General features: G+C 42.6%; 1 protein-coding gene and 1 long non-coding RNA gene across 40 annotated transcripts in view; one reads left to right on the top strand and one right to left on the bottom strand.

The window, feature by feature from the left end:
- NRXN3 (neurexin 3) overlaps nucleotides 1-16,835 on the bottom strand; it is a 1,503,251-nt gene that overhangs the window by 1,133,860 nt on the left and 352,556 nt on the right. The window lies entirely within an intron of this gene.
- Nucleotides 12,278-16,811, top strand: LOC103561813 (uncharacterized). Its single transcript, XR_547543.2, has 4 exons — nucleotides 12,278-12,432; nucleotides 12,539-12,749; nucleotides 12,987-13,087; nucleotides 16,563-16,811. It is a non-coding gene; the product is annotated as an uncharacterized lncRNA (long non-coding RNA).

Here is a 16,835-nt window from a genome sequence, read left to right as displayed (position 1 = left end):
GGCCTAAGCAGTAAGGAGGAGGGGCTGTGATGGAGAGGAGGACACACCATAAATTGCAGATGTGCTTTTAAAAACGTGGGGCAAGCTGACTGGAGGCTGCTTGAAACCTCCCAGGCTCCCTAAACTCCAGATGTCCAAAATTCTAAAGTGTCTCTCTTACACCCTACGGATATGAGCAGCCCTAGGCTCAGCCACAAATTCCCTGTACTGTCTCTCCTGCTGCAAGGGAGACACTTGTTTTCTATACTCCAGCCTTACAGGTAACAGACATAAGAACATCAAGCAGGATGCTGTGGAAATTAAGAAGCACCTTACGGAGGACAGATATTGGATCAAAGAAAGGTACAAACAGACCTTAATGAGGAGATGCTAATACTGAGAACTTTTAAGCCCTACGAGGGTTGGTCCTAGGATGGGCTGAGCTCACGTGTGAGCAAAGTATGAATTGCAACAGGTGTGTGCACCTTTGAAGTTGAATCCTGCTCTTTCTCTTCAGTGCCTCCTGCTCTAGAAGAACCAGGCTTCTAGTAAGCCATCATGCGGGGTGCACAACCTAGTCAATGGTACATTCTCAGAGTATATGTGTGCACAGTGAAACCACTGCAATATCAGAGGGCAGAGGAAGAAATTTCAATAAAATGTCCCTGTCTCCAGAGAAGGAAATATATGCTTAAGCAGCAAAAATTTAAAAAGAATGTCTGCGTGTACATAAAAGAGTATTTTTATAAACCTGTAGAGAAGAAGTTAAGAGCAAGTCCAGTTAGACTAAGTTAGCATTAGGTCAATAGTTTACGTTACATAGTAAGTTTGAGATCTTGGTCAAGTAGCTCTCTAAGCCTCAGTTTCTTTAGCTGTAAAAATGGAGTGAAACATCTAATTTGTAGGATCAAATGAAAAGCTTAAGTAAGATACTTTACAGACTTTAACAGAGCACGTAGCATATAGTACATGTTTTATAAATGTTGGTCATTATTGTTCTGTTTATAGAGGAGTATGTGATGGGGGTGTCATGGTAAGACATTGAAGACAAACAGAACTTTCTCCTTTTTCAAGGACTAAGGATATAAGCATTCCAATATACAGATAAGGTGACTCCAACCCAAGATGAATGAAACATCCCTTTGGGACCTTAAGCCCTGGCCTGGGCCCAAGGCAGGGCTTCTATTTTCTGTATACAGTGATCAAACCCACCAATGTGAGCCATGTATACGGTGAGTGGCACTCAGGTGGGTGGGAAAGGACTCAGGCAACAGGGCACTGTTTGAGATTCTTTTCTACCAATATTTTCCAGTCACACCTCCCATGGGTCTGCACTGGGTGCTAAGGGGAGCCCAAGAGTGAATAAATCCTGACCTGCATCAAATTGGGAATAGGATCACATATGTGCAGAACACTGAACTGGGTGCCAATGGTGAGGGAGAAAGGACGGAGAAGGACATCAGAGGTAGTTTTTCCACTGCAAGGAGCTCACAGTTGAGCTGGAGCTAGAGAGAGAATGTCCCTCAGGAGCCAACTAAAGAGCGTTTCAGAGAGGAAGAATGAGTCCACAACTACAAATGAGCACAGTGTCAGCTGAAGGTGAGTGCTAAACAGCAGGGAGAGGGGTAAGTTGAGGGTAGGCATGAAAACCAGTGCTTAAAGAGCTCTGGGCTCTGAATTCAGGCTGGTAACAGCAGACAGGGTGGGCAAGCTGGCATGGGTGCATTTCAGCAGTTGCCAAGGTGTCCCTACCTCCCAACACTCATCATGGGCTCCAGTGGTACCAATGGCTCCTTTGCTCCTTCTGTGGGGCAAGAGCAACCCAGAAATGGTAGGGAAATATTAAAGACTCTCATATAAGATGCTCCTGCCAGTCCAACATAGGTATTGCAGTTAATAAATATAACAGCACCAACAATTAGCATTCAAAGACCACTTACCATATGCTGGTATGGTTTTCAATGTTTCCTTAGTACTAACTCATTTAATCTTCCCAATAAGCCTATGAGATAGATGCTATTATTCTATTATTACTGTACTTTTTTCAAAAGAGGAAACGGGCATAGAGAGGTTAAGTAAGAAGCTGGGATGACTTTGAAGAACTTTTTGACAAATGTGTACTGCTGTCATTCACAATTCCTTCTCGTGCCCCATGCTAGTTATTTTCTCGCCAGAGCTGCAGGTGAAGGTGCAAACTGTAGCTGTGAGACTTAACAAAACTAAACAATTTAGGTGAGCTTTCATACTCTTACCTCTGTCTCATTAGCACTCTCTTCCAGAGAACTGAGATAATGGAGCACAGACCCTGTCCTTGACACTATGGGGCCACCATGTTGACTTCAAGCAGGGTAATAAGTTGCACATTGCTGGTTTTCTCCTCATACTGCCATGTGCCTCCAGCACATATCCTTGCCCTTTGACTCTATCGGTTCCTTTTTTACTGACCCTCCCACCACCACCTCCCCAAATGTCTTAATGCACAGCCATGAGCATCTCACTGTGGTCTTAAACAATCACTAACAGTTAAATCTGAGTCGGGACACAAGTTGGAAATGGGGCTGTGGTTTTCTTAGCTAGAGAAGTGAAGTGGAGAAGGCTGCACTTCACCCTAAGGGAGATATTAACTGAACTAGTTTTATCAAAATCTACTTACTCAGTTCCAGTGACACGCTTGTGTTAAACTGGCTGTACCTGAGCACTTTGTCATCAAGAAGCAGCCAACAACTATCTTAGGGCACTTCCTAAGTACTCTTAAGTAAGTCACCCTAGTAGATGGGGCCCAGGTGCATGTGTGCATGCCAAGAGAGCATGTGTCTGGTACATGTGGGATTGTGGGTAAATAGTGACAATTGTATTATGCTTGAATCCTAGTACAAACAAGCATATGTTGCTAGAGTCCATCTGGACACAGAACACCTAGACCCTTGCTGACCAGATGAAAGTCTCTGAATTCTTCAACTGTCTGGCAGTTCCCCTTGCACCTGCAAAAACTCAGCTCCAGGGCAGTCTTTCTCTGCAAGCCCACTGGCACAGAGAAGAATAAACACCATGGAAGCACTAGGGAAGAGAACCTATAAATGCTTATTTTTTAGGGGCTTGCATCCCTCCTCTTATTGCCTAGAGAAGCAGCTCCAGGTCCCAGTCTCTTTGTACCCACTGACTTACGTCCATTTCTGAGTATCTATTTCCTCTGTGATCCAAAAATCCTTAAAGAAATCCCTAAGAAGGTAAAAGGTACTAAGGTAGCAATAGCAACATGTTTCTAGGCCCCCAATGCTTCAATTTAACATCTGACTTTGGCTCAGAACAATATGCCCAAGACACCAACATCAAAGGCTCTCCAAAGTATGTTTCTCACTTCCTCATCACCATAGCAATATTTGAGCCATTCCCTACTCTCCAGAGGAATAACTAACATTTTCTTTCCCTTTTTGGATATCCTAGAAACAGTGCTCACGTGAAACAGAAACAAGACAGAGGGCAAGCAGGAAACAACTCCATGACTCATTTCCAAGCAGAACAACCCATCGTTTCGATGGACCGAGCCCATGCCCTGGTCTCCCAACCAATCCCCAGATTTTTAGAATCACTCTAGTGTAGGGGAGCTCCAGGAAAGAATACTCTGTCACAGTGACCCACCCTCAGTTGCCTCATAGTAAGGAATTTAAGCAATCTAATCAATTTTTTGTTAGTGCCATCAAGTTGATTCCGACTCCCAGCAACCTGGTGGACAGCAGAGCAGAACCGCGCTTGATCCTTTTGCACCATGCTCTCGTCTTCCAGCACTATATCAGACAATGCTCCGCTGCTATTCATAGGGTTTTCATGGCCAGTTTTTTGCAAGTGAGGGGCCAGGTCCTTCTTTCTAGTCTGCCTTAGTCTGGAAGCTCCGCTGAAACCCGTGCGCCATGGGTGACCTTGCTGGTATTTGAAATACTGGTGACATAGCTTTCAGCATCACAGCAACACGGTATGACAACGGACAGACGTGGTGTGGTTCCCTGACTGGGAAACAATCCCAGGTCACAGTGGTGAGAGCGCCAAATCTTAGCCACTGGATCACCAATTTAGAGGTCTCTAAAAAGCTTATCTGATTCTATCCTAAATCTGCAGAGCTTACCTTTGTATATACTAAGTAATTAATATAATTACATAGAATCCATGTGATACCTATGATAAATTATGCGCCCAGAACTCAGGATGTATCCACTTGGGATCCTTAATACGATTTAACAGATAAAATCCACTACTTACCTGAATCATTCGTCAAATTTTAAGCCATGATAATTTATGCATTCAGACTTTATATGTATATGCCCACTACACTCACATAGCAGGCTTGGACGACTCAATCATTTTTAGAAATAGTCTTAATTTCCCTATGAACCCACAAAAAGCAAAGCACTCTTGCAAAACCAAACCAAACCAAACTACCAATGCTACTTGGAAACAAACAATCAAACAAAAGACAGCTGGGCCCCAGAGGTCGCATTGTGGTATTGTCTCCCAGGAGCATTAAACCAGGAATCAGCAGAACTGGGCTGTAGTCACAGTTCTACAATTATTTATCTGTAGGATAGGCGGCAAATCATTTAACTTCTCTGACTCTCAATTTTTGTACACAATGTTAAAGTTTTTTTAACTCACTCATAATTCCTCTGCACAGACATATACTAAAATATTAGCAGTGGTTAATTCCTTCCAGCCTTTTCTCTAGGCAAATTTTTATCTACATCCGTGTCTTCACCCACACACATAATAGCTATATCCTTGGGACAACATTGTGTAAAAAATAAGATTGAATTCTCAGTCTTTTCTGGCTCTAAAAAATTCTGAGATTCTGGGAATAATGAGGACTAACAATTTCCTTACTGCTGGGGTAGGTGGCAGAGCTAAAAGACAAGTAGTAAATGCCTGCGAACTCAGGATGGTTGGGGAAAGGGCTTTTATGGGTCACTGAATATTCCAGATAGCTAAGAGTTGGTCAGCACAGGTGTAAGGTAAAGTGGGCAGAAGGAACCGGATGAGGGGATAAGTAGACCAGAGACTAGGGCAGCTTGGGGGGCACTCTGCAGGGAAAGAATCAGCACAAAGAGAAAACGTGCAGCCCAGGGAACAGGTAGAGAGGCCAATCAAAACAGCCAAGATGGAGAATCATAAATCACTCCCAGAATCAGCCAGGGTAAAGAGAACTGGAAAACCGCCAAGTCTTTCACACCATTGGTGGGGCTGGTTCAGGCTTTCTCAAGAGCAATCTGGAAACATTTATCATGAGCCTTAAAAATAAAGAAGCATACCTTTTGGCCCAGTCAGAGAGATTGCAAATTTAGCCCTAATTTTTTACTCTTCTTGAATCCATGACTTTGCCATGCATCCTCCAACTGAATGAGGCAGAATGCCCTGACCTTTGACACTGGGCTCAGTCACATGACTCACTTCGCCATATTAGTAAATGTGAGACAAGCAGGGACTTGAAAAGCACATAGAAGAATGAGCTTGCCGTGTCTCTGCCAATGACACGAGAACATGCCTGGGGCGGCCTGCTGGAGAACAATAGCAAAGCGAAGCCAAGTTCCCTCAGTCACCCCAGCCCCACCTAGCCTGGATCAGCTGACAGCCAGCCAAGCAACACCCAGGCTTGACAGCAAGTCCAGCCAAGATCAGCCGAGCTAGCTAGTGGATGCCCAGCTGACGCCAGTCACGTGAACAACAATGCTTATTGTTTATGCCACAAAGGTTTTGTTTGTTTTGTAGCATTACTGTGGTAAGAGAACTAATATTCCCATCAGCTTCACATCTAAGAATCTTCCAAAATAAATCATCATGGATATAAACAAAGATTTTGCTATGTTTGCTTACCGCAACTATATACATGGTATATCAAAAATATAGAAACAACTTACATGACAATAAGAGGGAATTAATTATATCATGCTACATCTGTACCACCCAGCCACTGGATGTTGTAGGAAAGCATTTACTAAAATGAAAAAATATTTACTATGTATTAAATTGATCATCAAACTATACATAGAATGTCTCATATTTGTAAATATGTATAACTAAAAGAAAAGACTGAAGCATAAACACTAAAACATTAGTAGTTGTTTTCTCTGGGTGGTGTGATTATGGGAGATTTTTATATCCTTGATTTTGTTTATGTGTCATTTCTACAGTAAATGCACATCTTTAGAAAGATTTTTTAAAGTACTGTTGAAAATTAAGAAGAAAGCCCTCAGTAGAAAAGGCCATGGTGTTGTTCACAGAAACAAGAGGGAAGAATTGAGATGGATAAATCTGGACTGATACCAATCAGAACCAATGCCACAGAAATGGAGGAGACACATGCTGGCAGAAAAGGTCTGATCAGGGCGAGAGCTACTCTTTCCCCTGACTCTCCCCATGTCCTCCTTTTTAATTTGGGGTGGGGAGAAAAAGGACAGCTGCATTATTAATGCATTAATTATGAAAATATTCTGTGCACGACTAATACATGTCAAACCATCCTCATGCCAAATTGAAAAATGACATTTTTACTTCATGAATATTGCTCCATCAGTGACATTTATTGTACGTTTCCAATCTTGCAACAGTGAATGTCAGGTCAACTATCAAGCGTTTGCATTCCTTCCACTTTATTTCCTATTTTAAAGCAGTAGGCTGTCACTGTTAATTGGGATGCAAAGTCAGATTGCACTCGGAGAATTCGAGGCCTCTCGCTTCCTGAACATCTTGCTTTGGTTCCTGGAAAACTACACTGCACCAGGGCTGTCTGTCTATCCTAGTCTTGTTGTTTATCCTATTTAAAGTTGAAATCACCACCACCACCCTAGCCCATCCTCTCTCTACATTTTGTTTCATTTTTCTTCAGAGCACTCATCATTACCTAGAATACTATATATTTGTTTATTTTGTGGATTGCTTATCACTCTCTGTTAGAATATAAACTCTCTGAGGTCAGGAATCTTTGTTTCATCCACTGCTACATTCCCAGCACCTGGAATAACGCTAGCATGTAGTAGGTGTTCAATGAACATTTGTTGAATGAATGAATAAATGAACTTCTTTGCATGAGTGTACTTCTTGGAATCCCCAGAGGGGAAGTGTTCTAGACAAAAATTTTATCCCATTTAAGCCATCCAATGATTTTCTGAATCCCAAGTTATTAGTCTTACAAAATGGACTTTTTAAAAAGCTGTATCGTTCAGGTACTCATTTTTCAGCTTCCATTTCATGTACACGCTTGAAACCTCTCAAATGCAATCCCCCAAACCTGTGATGTGTCTGTTGTATTACTGTCCCATAGTCACTCATTGATCACCAGTTCTCAACTTCCATGTTTCCTAGAAATTTTCACCAGTTTCCAACTACTTAGTTCCTAAGGCAACAAACAAGCATTTACTCATAATCTACTATGTGTTCTTCACTGGACAAGGGAGGAACAAAGAGGAAAAAGCATAGCCTCTGATGACAAAAGTGTAAAATATAGTTGGGAGAAAAGAGAACTCTGGATGTGACACCATCTGGAAGTTCTGCTGCAATTTCAAACTTGCTATGCCCAAAACTAAACTTACTATATATCTACCAAACCTTCTCCCCTAGCATTTTCTTATCAACGTGGCACATCATCAATAATATTAATTATTTTAATAAAACCACAAGTCTTTATTATTTAGTAAAAAACATTTTATCAATGATCACATTGATTATAATCATAGTAGTCATAAAAAAGATAAACCATAATTTTTTACCAATAAGGAAATCAAAAAGAAAACGAAAAGTGTTTTGTATGTTTAAGAAATACAGAATATGTGCATGTGTGTGTGTGTGTGTGTGTGTGTGTGTGTGTGTGTGTGTGTAAAGGTTCAAATCAGTAAATTTGTGTTCAATGAATAAATATCAAATAATGGCAAACTGCATAAAATAATTCAAGGCAAATAATCACTCAGCACCCAAGGTTGAAGGAATTTGGGAGCTCTCAGGAAGGGAGATGAAACACGCTGGGCCACTGAACACCTAGCACCATGCCAGCATTTACAGATGACACACAGAAAAAGACATTCCCTTGCCATGACATCCCCAAGGGCTGGGAAGCCACATGGCACCATTTTCATGGCATATTTCCAGGAAATACCATTCTTCTTCTCAAAAAGACATCAGATTTTTAAAATAAACCTACATTTAATTAATGTAAAGAACTGTCCTTTATATTGAAAGAATGTCTTTCCTACATTTTGGAGTTAAAAGGACCCTTTCTTTTATGATACAGTGGCAATAACAGTTGATAAAATGTTCTTTTAAAAAATAACCCTTAGTTGACAATATCATGTTGGTCAACATGATTAATTCTAAAATACTATTTTGAAACTCAAAAGTTAGACAATCATGACTCTAAACAACCCCCCACCACCAACGGTGGAATTTTGACCGTAGGAAAAGGTGTCCACTAATGATCTTAGGATATAGGTGTGAATGTGCCTGTAACCAAACTCTGATTTATTACATCATTAAATGTAGACAGAGAAGTTAGGAGAGCACTCATATAGAAAACATGCCCTCTAGGGAAATGAGAAGTCTCCACAATCTAAAATAACCATGAAAATCTCCTGGACTGGTCTGACCCAAAAGAAGGTTTTGTTTCAGGTCTAAGTTCAGAGGGCAGCCCATCATGGCCTCTGGGAACTGAACACACCAGAGATTTCCCTGTGGAGGCAGCCAGGGCCCTGGCATCTTGACACATTGAAGGTGGGCAGGCTCTCTAGACCCAGTTACCTAGTGGCCATGAGAAGGCCAGCTACCTTCCATGTATGTGGTTCTCTGACACACAAAAGAGCAAGTGAGGGGAGGGGGGCAGGGGTGGAGAGTGAGCTTGGGATGGAAAAGACAGGAGGAGAGAAGCAACAGGAAAGAGTGCAGTCAGGCAGCTCAACATCACATCAGTAGAAACACAGGACGTGAACTGTAATTACTTTCCCCCCAACTCTGTTCATGTTTTACAAAGCAGTACTGACACTTGAACAAAGAGCCTTGAAAGAGCAGGCAGGAGCGAGGTATGTAAATAGCTGGCATCATGGATCTACCCACAGCCTTTTCCAAAAAGCAAAGAAGACAGTGGTATAAGCTTCCCAATAAACATACCGCAAGGAGCAAATGTGTAAGTTTGGCAGCACATATATTCATTCAGCAAAAAGAACGTTGCATTGTGAGCCCTTCAGTTCACAGGGTTGGGGAGGTGATAACTCAGTGCGTTATTTGCAAGTGAGAGGAAAGAAGAGAGAGGTTTATACAAGCAGCTAAAAATTTACAGTATATACCCTGTTCTAGTACAGAATTATCATATGTTTCGTTTGGGCCTCGAGGAATCTCAAGACCAACATGCATATTATGTTGTGTTGAGTAATTGTGTGTGTTAGTGTAAGATCAAGTGGATTTTTCCCTCTATATCTCTACTCGTTTTCAACACCAGAATCGAAAGAAATGGTGTCCTTAAATAACTATCAATGTCTAACATCTAATAAATGATCAATGTTTGTTGAGTTGAAAAGACTTGAAATGGAGACCACAGCCAAGCTGTCCTCCAAACAGAACCCTATTCAACAACCTTTTCTCTTGTTTTCTCATCCATTTTGGGGTACCTACCTTGCCCACAAAATGGATATTTATCTCCAAAAGGCAACTAAAGATGCACATAAAACTGAAAATTAATTTTTGTCTTCTAAGTTCAAATATAAAATCAGGCCTCCAATCATCAGTCTTGGTCAATTTTACCTCCTAAATATTTCTTCCTCTCTCCTCTCATCTCCACCCTCACTTCTTCAGATAACTGCTCCTCCTTAGTCTCTCTGCCTTGAGTTACTCCTCCTCTAATCCATGCTCCAGATGGTGGTCAGTCATCTTTAAAATAGTTTGTGATATGTCACTTTACTACTCTAAAAACCATCATTGGCTCTGCATCATTTACTGTGTGAAATAGAAAAGGATTTGATGAAAGATCTTGAGAATCATATGTGGAAGATGAGTAGAAATGCCAGGAGGCTTCCACAACAGCAAGGATGATGTTCCAGGAACAGCCTAATGGGGTCCTCTGCTGCTGGCACTGCCACCACTGCACCCCAGATGGGCTGCAGCCCCCACCCCTCTCCACCTCACCGCCATCACCAGAGTGAGTTCTTCCTCCCATTTGCTGAGCTTGGCTCACATGGTTCTCTGAGGCTGGGGAAAGTGAAACTAGGCTTTTGGGTTTCAGTAATAGAATAAGGGTCCTGTCTCCCTTTCAGACTTACACTGGTGAACTCTTCAAACACAGAATGGGGGTCAACTACTGCGCAGCTTTGAAAAATCACAAATACAATCACTTAAATTGTAAGCTAGTCTTTGTCTGCCTGTCTCTCTCTCAGAACACAGTAAGCACAGCAAGGATCCACTCACACTTACTGCATTTCCTTAGCCCTCAACACAGCACTTGACCAGACAGAGAGGAATGAAGACCCTACTGTCTCTTTTTGCCAGAGTTCTGTAAGATAGAATACTAGCCAAGTGCTGCTGGAGAACTGCCTAGCCTCCCAGAGTTGCATAATGGGCTTAAATTTAGAACTAGAATTAACCTGACAGAATTCCCTGCATTTCCCATCTGATCTTCAAGCAAAGCCCTAAAAAGCCCTACAGCTTTAAAAACCCTAAATGGGTAGAATGGCTCCAAGAAAAATCATTCCACCTTACACAGTATCCACTATGTGCCAGGTGTTCTACAGACGGTAAATAACTCATTTAACGCCATAAACATTGTTATGGAGTGAATGTTTATATTCCCCAGAATTCATATGTTGAAATCCCAACCCCCAAAGGGATGGCAGTAGGAACCAAGGCCTTTGGAAAGCAATTAGCGGATGAGAGTGAGCCCTCATGAATGGGATTAGTGCCCTTATAAGAAGAGAAATGATTTTTCTCTGGGTCGTGTGAGGACAGCTGATCTGCCAGTGCCTTGATCTTGGACTTTCCAGCCTCCACAACCGTGAGGAATAAACATTTGTTGTTTAAGCCACCAAGTCCGTGAACTAAGACGAATCCTCTGAAATAGGTACGATCCCCATTTTCAGATGAGGAAATCTACATGTGTGGAACTGGAAAACGGGCACTTGTCCTTGAGGCCAGTGCTACTGAAAGTGTGGTCCCTGGATATCAGCACCTCTTGAGAAACTGTTAAAACTGCAAGTCATAGGTTCTACCACAGACCTGCTGAATCTGAATCTCTGAAGGAGGGGCCCAGCAATGTACAGTTTAACAAGCTTCGCTGGTATTTCTTATGCCCACTAAAATTTGACAGCCACTACTCTACAGCAGTGCTTCCAGAAGTGTGGTACACTTTCCTTCGAGGGCATAACACACTTGCCACACGGACAAACTTCTTAAAAAATTTAGCTGTTAGGTATTCATTTTAATATGTATTGGGTAAAAAAACCTGGCTCATACATTGAACCCATGATTTCACAGACATACTGCTTAAGATGATGCCAAATCTACTTAAGTCAAATGAGAGAATAAGTATTAAAAAAAAAAAACCAATATAGTTGCAGGAAACTATGGTAAAAACAGTGAAACTGATACATAAATTACTAAATCCTGGGATACATTTCATACCTCCAGTCCCAGCTGTAAATCAGAGATGAGAACATTAGCCCTGTTTCTACATGGGCTTCTTCCAAGATCCACCACCCTTTCTAAAATCTCCTCCACCTAATACCTTAATTTAACCTTAGAACCTTTGTCCATGCCTTTCAACCCAAAGTAAAATAAAGAGAGAGAAGGAAGTTTGTAGGCCCTTCTCTGACAGGATGAGAGCTTGAGAACCCTGAATGAAAGAGATGATGAAGGAGGAAAGACTATAAAAGTGGAAAAGGGCTCAGCACTGGAAGGCTGCAGGTAACAAAGACAAACGTCTGCCATCTCCCCCAATTATTGGTCCCAGTGTCACTCACCACCCATCCCTGGGCTCTATTGGCAAAAGGACCTCCAGCTGGCAGGATTAAAATGGGAAGGGGCAGTCAGAGCTGACATCATAATTTTTCTACTACTAATAATAATGCTTGCTTCCTATTATTATTCATACTAAAGTCATTTAAATCCCACTCAATAAGAGGTTTAACAAGCCCATTAAGAACAGGAAATCTATTTCCTGCCTGGCACTGTTTACGCACATCACTAGGAGACGCTCGCTGGCTGGGGGAGCCCCATTAGCTCTAACCAAGAGTCTTGGCAGGAGCTCGTGTAGGAAAATAAATCCCTCCAGTAGAATTACTATGTGGTCAGTGAGGTCATAGCTCCCGTCTGGCTGGGCTGTATTCTAAGCTGAAGATCCAGAGAAGCACCAAGATCACTCTATAGTTCTGTTAGAGACGGGGATCTTCCTCCTGAAGCCAGTCTACCAGCATTTCCAGCTCCGAGGAAAGCTGAGAAGTAATAAGGGCCAGTTTATCATCTACCTTCTTAGACACTCTTCCTCTCTCATAACTGGACCATATTCCTTACTCTCATCTGGTTCTTCCTATTCTTCTTCCTCCAGATCTCTCAGAACCCCGACTCTTGGATGGCTCCTTTTGAGGCAAGAGACTACTTCTAGGCCCACCCTTCTACAGCCCCCTCAAGACTCAAATTCCCTCTGTTGCCTTCCATCAAGAAAGGATTGTGTCTAGGTAATCCAGCAACCAGAGTCACAAACGGTTTTTAAGGATCATCCATGGTGGAGAACCTCAATACTACAACGTCTGACCAAGGTAAGGAGGAGCCAGGAGTCGCCTCCCCGAGGGACACTCCTCTTGAACAGGGAATTGAAGGCTTCAAAGCAATGAATCCCTAAGGGTTGGATTCCAAAGACCTGTGCCAAGCTGAGGTCACTCAGGAAATATTTTGGTGGAAGGGGCACTCTGAATCTTTCTGCTCTTCCCCAAGTCAAATCACACACTAGCCACAGACTGGACTTGGTCTGCATTAAAGCTCGTTTCTTGTTACAGACCTCAGAACCTCCCAAACGGACTGACGCTTTCTCGCCAGCAGAGGGCAGCAGCTGTCAGAGGCTGGAGCCATTGGTGTGCCGCCATCTCAGAAGCGCACGGTAAAATGGGAGGAAAGAGAGGCAAGGCAAGGAGGAAGGTGGAGGCAGGGAGGAAGCGTGGAAAGCTTGTCACTTCATCACTGCAGTCAACTCCCACTTCTGATAGAGTCTGGTTTTCCAGCCAGGGTTTGCCACAACCCAGTGCTCTCTGGCTAGTCTGTCACACCCCAAACAGTCAGTTTGGAAGGCTCTGGGTTATTAATCTGGCCCAGTGAGCACCAGCACGCTTAAACCCCTTAGCTTTCCCTTACTCAGCTGCTGATGCCACATGGAAAACTTAAAGAAAAAAGAGAAAAAAAGCCCAGCAACCTCTTAGTCAGAGGGAGTTCTGCTTCGGAAGCAGATATTTCTGCATCTACTTCCTTTCACCAACAGCGACATTTACATGAAAACAGGGCTGAGGAAGGTGGACCCCCTGGGCCTAAAGTCACTGTTCCTCCTTGCTGGGCTGCTGCCAAAGCCAGCAGCAGTGTGACATCACTCAGGGGCATCAGATTTTTAGAGTGTCCTTTCCGGGGAAGCAGACTTAGCACGTTCTCCCAGGATAACTTTGGAGGGGCAATTGTGATCAGGAAGTTGGCTACAACTGATCAACTAAGAAACCAAAAAGTCTTCACAGAGAAAGAACTTTCAGTGAGTGGAGGGAGCAAAATCAGGGTGTTGTGAAATGTTTAAGGGATAGAATCTCTTGAAATCCAAAGTGTTCAAGGCATGCCCAGGGTCAAATTTTTGCCACACACTTAGCTCCCTTCTTACCCAAGCTAATCTTTACAGCTAAACTTTCAGATGTGATTGCTGGGCTATAATTCTTTTCCCAGCTTTTATCTATCTGTGGATCAGAGTTCAGGCCACACTAAATACAAAATTCCTCAGCTGTTCTACTGTTACACAGGGAGAGCTCTGTCTATACCCAGTGCACAGCTATGTACAGCGTGAGCGCCCAGTAAACATGAGCTGATGGTTATAAGATTCTGCCTACCTGATTCCTGACCTTCAGATAGGGTTGTACAATATCCAAAATACTTGTGCATTTATTATCACATTGGCACCCACAGCAACCCCATAATGTGGACAGCCATTATTAAATCTATTTTATAGATGGGGAAATTGAGGCATAGAGAAATTGACTAGTAAATGGCAGAGACAAAACTGAAACTTGTATGAGATTCTACTCCAGTCTGCTATGGACTTGAATTTGACATTATAAGCCCCTTCATTCTAATGATCAAGACACCTTGATTGTCAAGGCACTGGATATGGCAAACCTCAGACACTTTGAGAACTCTCTCATGCAGGAAAGCTCTTGACCTGAACCATCGGTTTCAGGGATCAGGCTGGGGCAAGAGCCTTCACTTCTGAGAAATCGTAGTAGAACTCGGTTTATAGTGGAAAGGCTTTGTTTTAGGCAAGTTTATGATGTCCAAACTGAGTAGAACGGCACCAAAAGGCAGGCTTCTTAGGATCCTGGCTTTCATTGACTCCTTGATCTGTCCACTTCATCAATGAATATTAACTGAGCACCTTCTACATTCAAGGAACTACCTTGGACTCTGAGGGGATATGCAATAAGCATAGGGCAAATTTACCCCTGCCGATAAGGCACTTACAATCTACTTGGGTAGACAACATGTGAATGTTCAAAACAGTATAAAACAGTGCATGCCAAATGCCAAACGAGTGGTGATGATAATGAGCACTTTAAAAATTCAGAAAGCAGGGCAGCACGGAGTGCTAAGGAGGTCAGAGAAGGCTTAAGGGAGGAAGTGGGACCTAATCTGATCTCTTAAATATGGGCAGGAATCAAAAATGTGGAGAAGAGATCTAATGGAAGGATTCTCAATACGGGGGAGAATAATGACTAAGACACCACCACCACCACCATGTGCCAAGCACTGTTTGAGGACTGCACGAGGTTTGGATGGAGGAACGTGCAAAATCTGCTAGGGAGGCAATGAAGACATCAGTCCAGTGGACAAATGGGTATAAGCTGAAAAATGCAATATCAGGCCAAGGAATTGAGACTTGATCCCAAAACACAAGTTTCTCAACCATATACCTCCTGGAGGTGGGGTTGATGGTGTTCTATTGAGAGCTGAAAATGCCCCATTGGTGACAAGAATTAGTGCCTGGTAAATTACTAGAGAAATATTGATTCTGATTTCATGCAAACATTCATCAAAACAAAGGAAGGAACAGGCAGTGGGTGAAGTAGGAGTCCAATTGTCTCTAGACAGAAACCATTCTAAGAGGCATTTGTGAACTCAATGAAGAAGATGTGGGAGTGTGCTCTTGACAGAGCCAAGCTTTAAAACCTTCACACTGAGGCAGGAATGGGAGGAGGGGAGCAAAAGAGGGCGGGGACAAAAGATGTTCACTTCAATCAGCCAGTTACTGGCATCAAACCCAGAATTCACCTCTTCTCTCTATGATTACTGTGTTTTATTATTATTATAAGGGAAAAATTGCTATTCACTAGGCCTTTTTCCCCCCAAGTATTTAAAACACTGCTGTAACAGTAAATATCACCTCTGGCATATTTGTCCTGGAAGAAAAGAGTGTGATTTGGAATACCTAATTGAAATGTGCTACAGGAGATAAGGCGGCTGCAGAGACTGACATTTAAAGGTAGGAGACACCACAGAAGACATGAAATATTACTGTTGCTGCCTCAAAGGCAAAAGCCACTGTCATGGAATGGAAACATCCTCCAGCTCTGCTTCCCTCTCCCAGCTCCCCAGGGCCCCACTCCCCAGATCCTCTGCTATAGGTTGTAAGCCATTCCTGCTCTGCCTTTAGAACCCCACCCTGCTGCCATTAACAATGCTGAGAGGCAGGTTAAAAAGAATATCATTCTAGCTCTCTTTTGCTCTTACATACCCATCTCAAAATCCTAGGTCTTATATCTTGATAAAGCAATAACATGGAAGTGGATAAACCAGACGTGAAAGGAAAAGAAAAGACCTGTCAGTACATCTCAATAGGTCTCATTAAAAAAACTGCTTGATGCCACTGTGGAAGAAACATGGTCAGAGACTAAAGGTTATCTGTGCTTTATGGCCAGCAAGCCCTGTCCATTGCTAATTGGATATAGTTACTTCTCAGATGATGGATCTAGACAAAGGCTAATTCACCACTATTCTCTTCACCTAAGCTCCAGAATAAGGACAACTTGCCAACCAACAATCAGACCTCATGTAATTCATCTTAACCACATTTTCATCAAAGCTGTTTCCATCAAGTCTCTAACCACCTAAGTCACTGGTCTCCAAAGATGGGTCCAAATGAACAATGACTCCTAGAATTTATGCCTTTGTGTAGTGTCCTCACCTCAAATGTGAGCTAGCTATGTAACTTGCTTTGATCAAGAGAATATGGTGGAAGTGACACTGAGTAACTCCTGAAACTAGGTCATAAGAAGTCTTGTAGTTTCTATTTGTCTTTCCAAGAATGTTTGTTCTTATGTTACCTCCTCTAGGAATCCAGCCACCAAGGTGTGAGAAGCCTAGATCACATGGAGGGGTACATGGAAGTTCTATCCAGCTGAGTCCTCTCATTAACCGCTAGTCATGTGTCTGAATGAGATGCCTTTGATGTCCCAGCTGATTGAGACACCAGATGATCACAGCCCTGGTTGATATCACATAGAGTAGAAAAATACTCAACTATTCATAGTCAACACACAGCATTGTGATACATAATAAAATGCTCATTGCTTTAATCCACTAAGTTTTGGAGCAGTTTGTTTTGC

This window comes from Equus przewalskii, chromosome 25, assembly GCF_037783145.1.
Source record: "Equus przewalskii isolate Varuska chromosome 25, EquPr2, whole genome shotgun sequence".
In the NCBI taxonomy this organism is placed as follows: domain Eukaryota; kingdom Metazoa; phylum Chordata; class Mammalia; order Perissodactyla; family Equidae; genus Equus; species Equus przewalskii.
The sequence above is the reverse complement of the archived record's forward strand: the minus strand, read 5'-3'. Positions and strand labels throughout refer to the sequence as shown.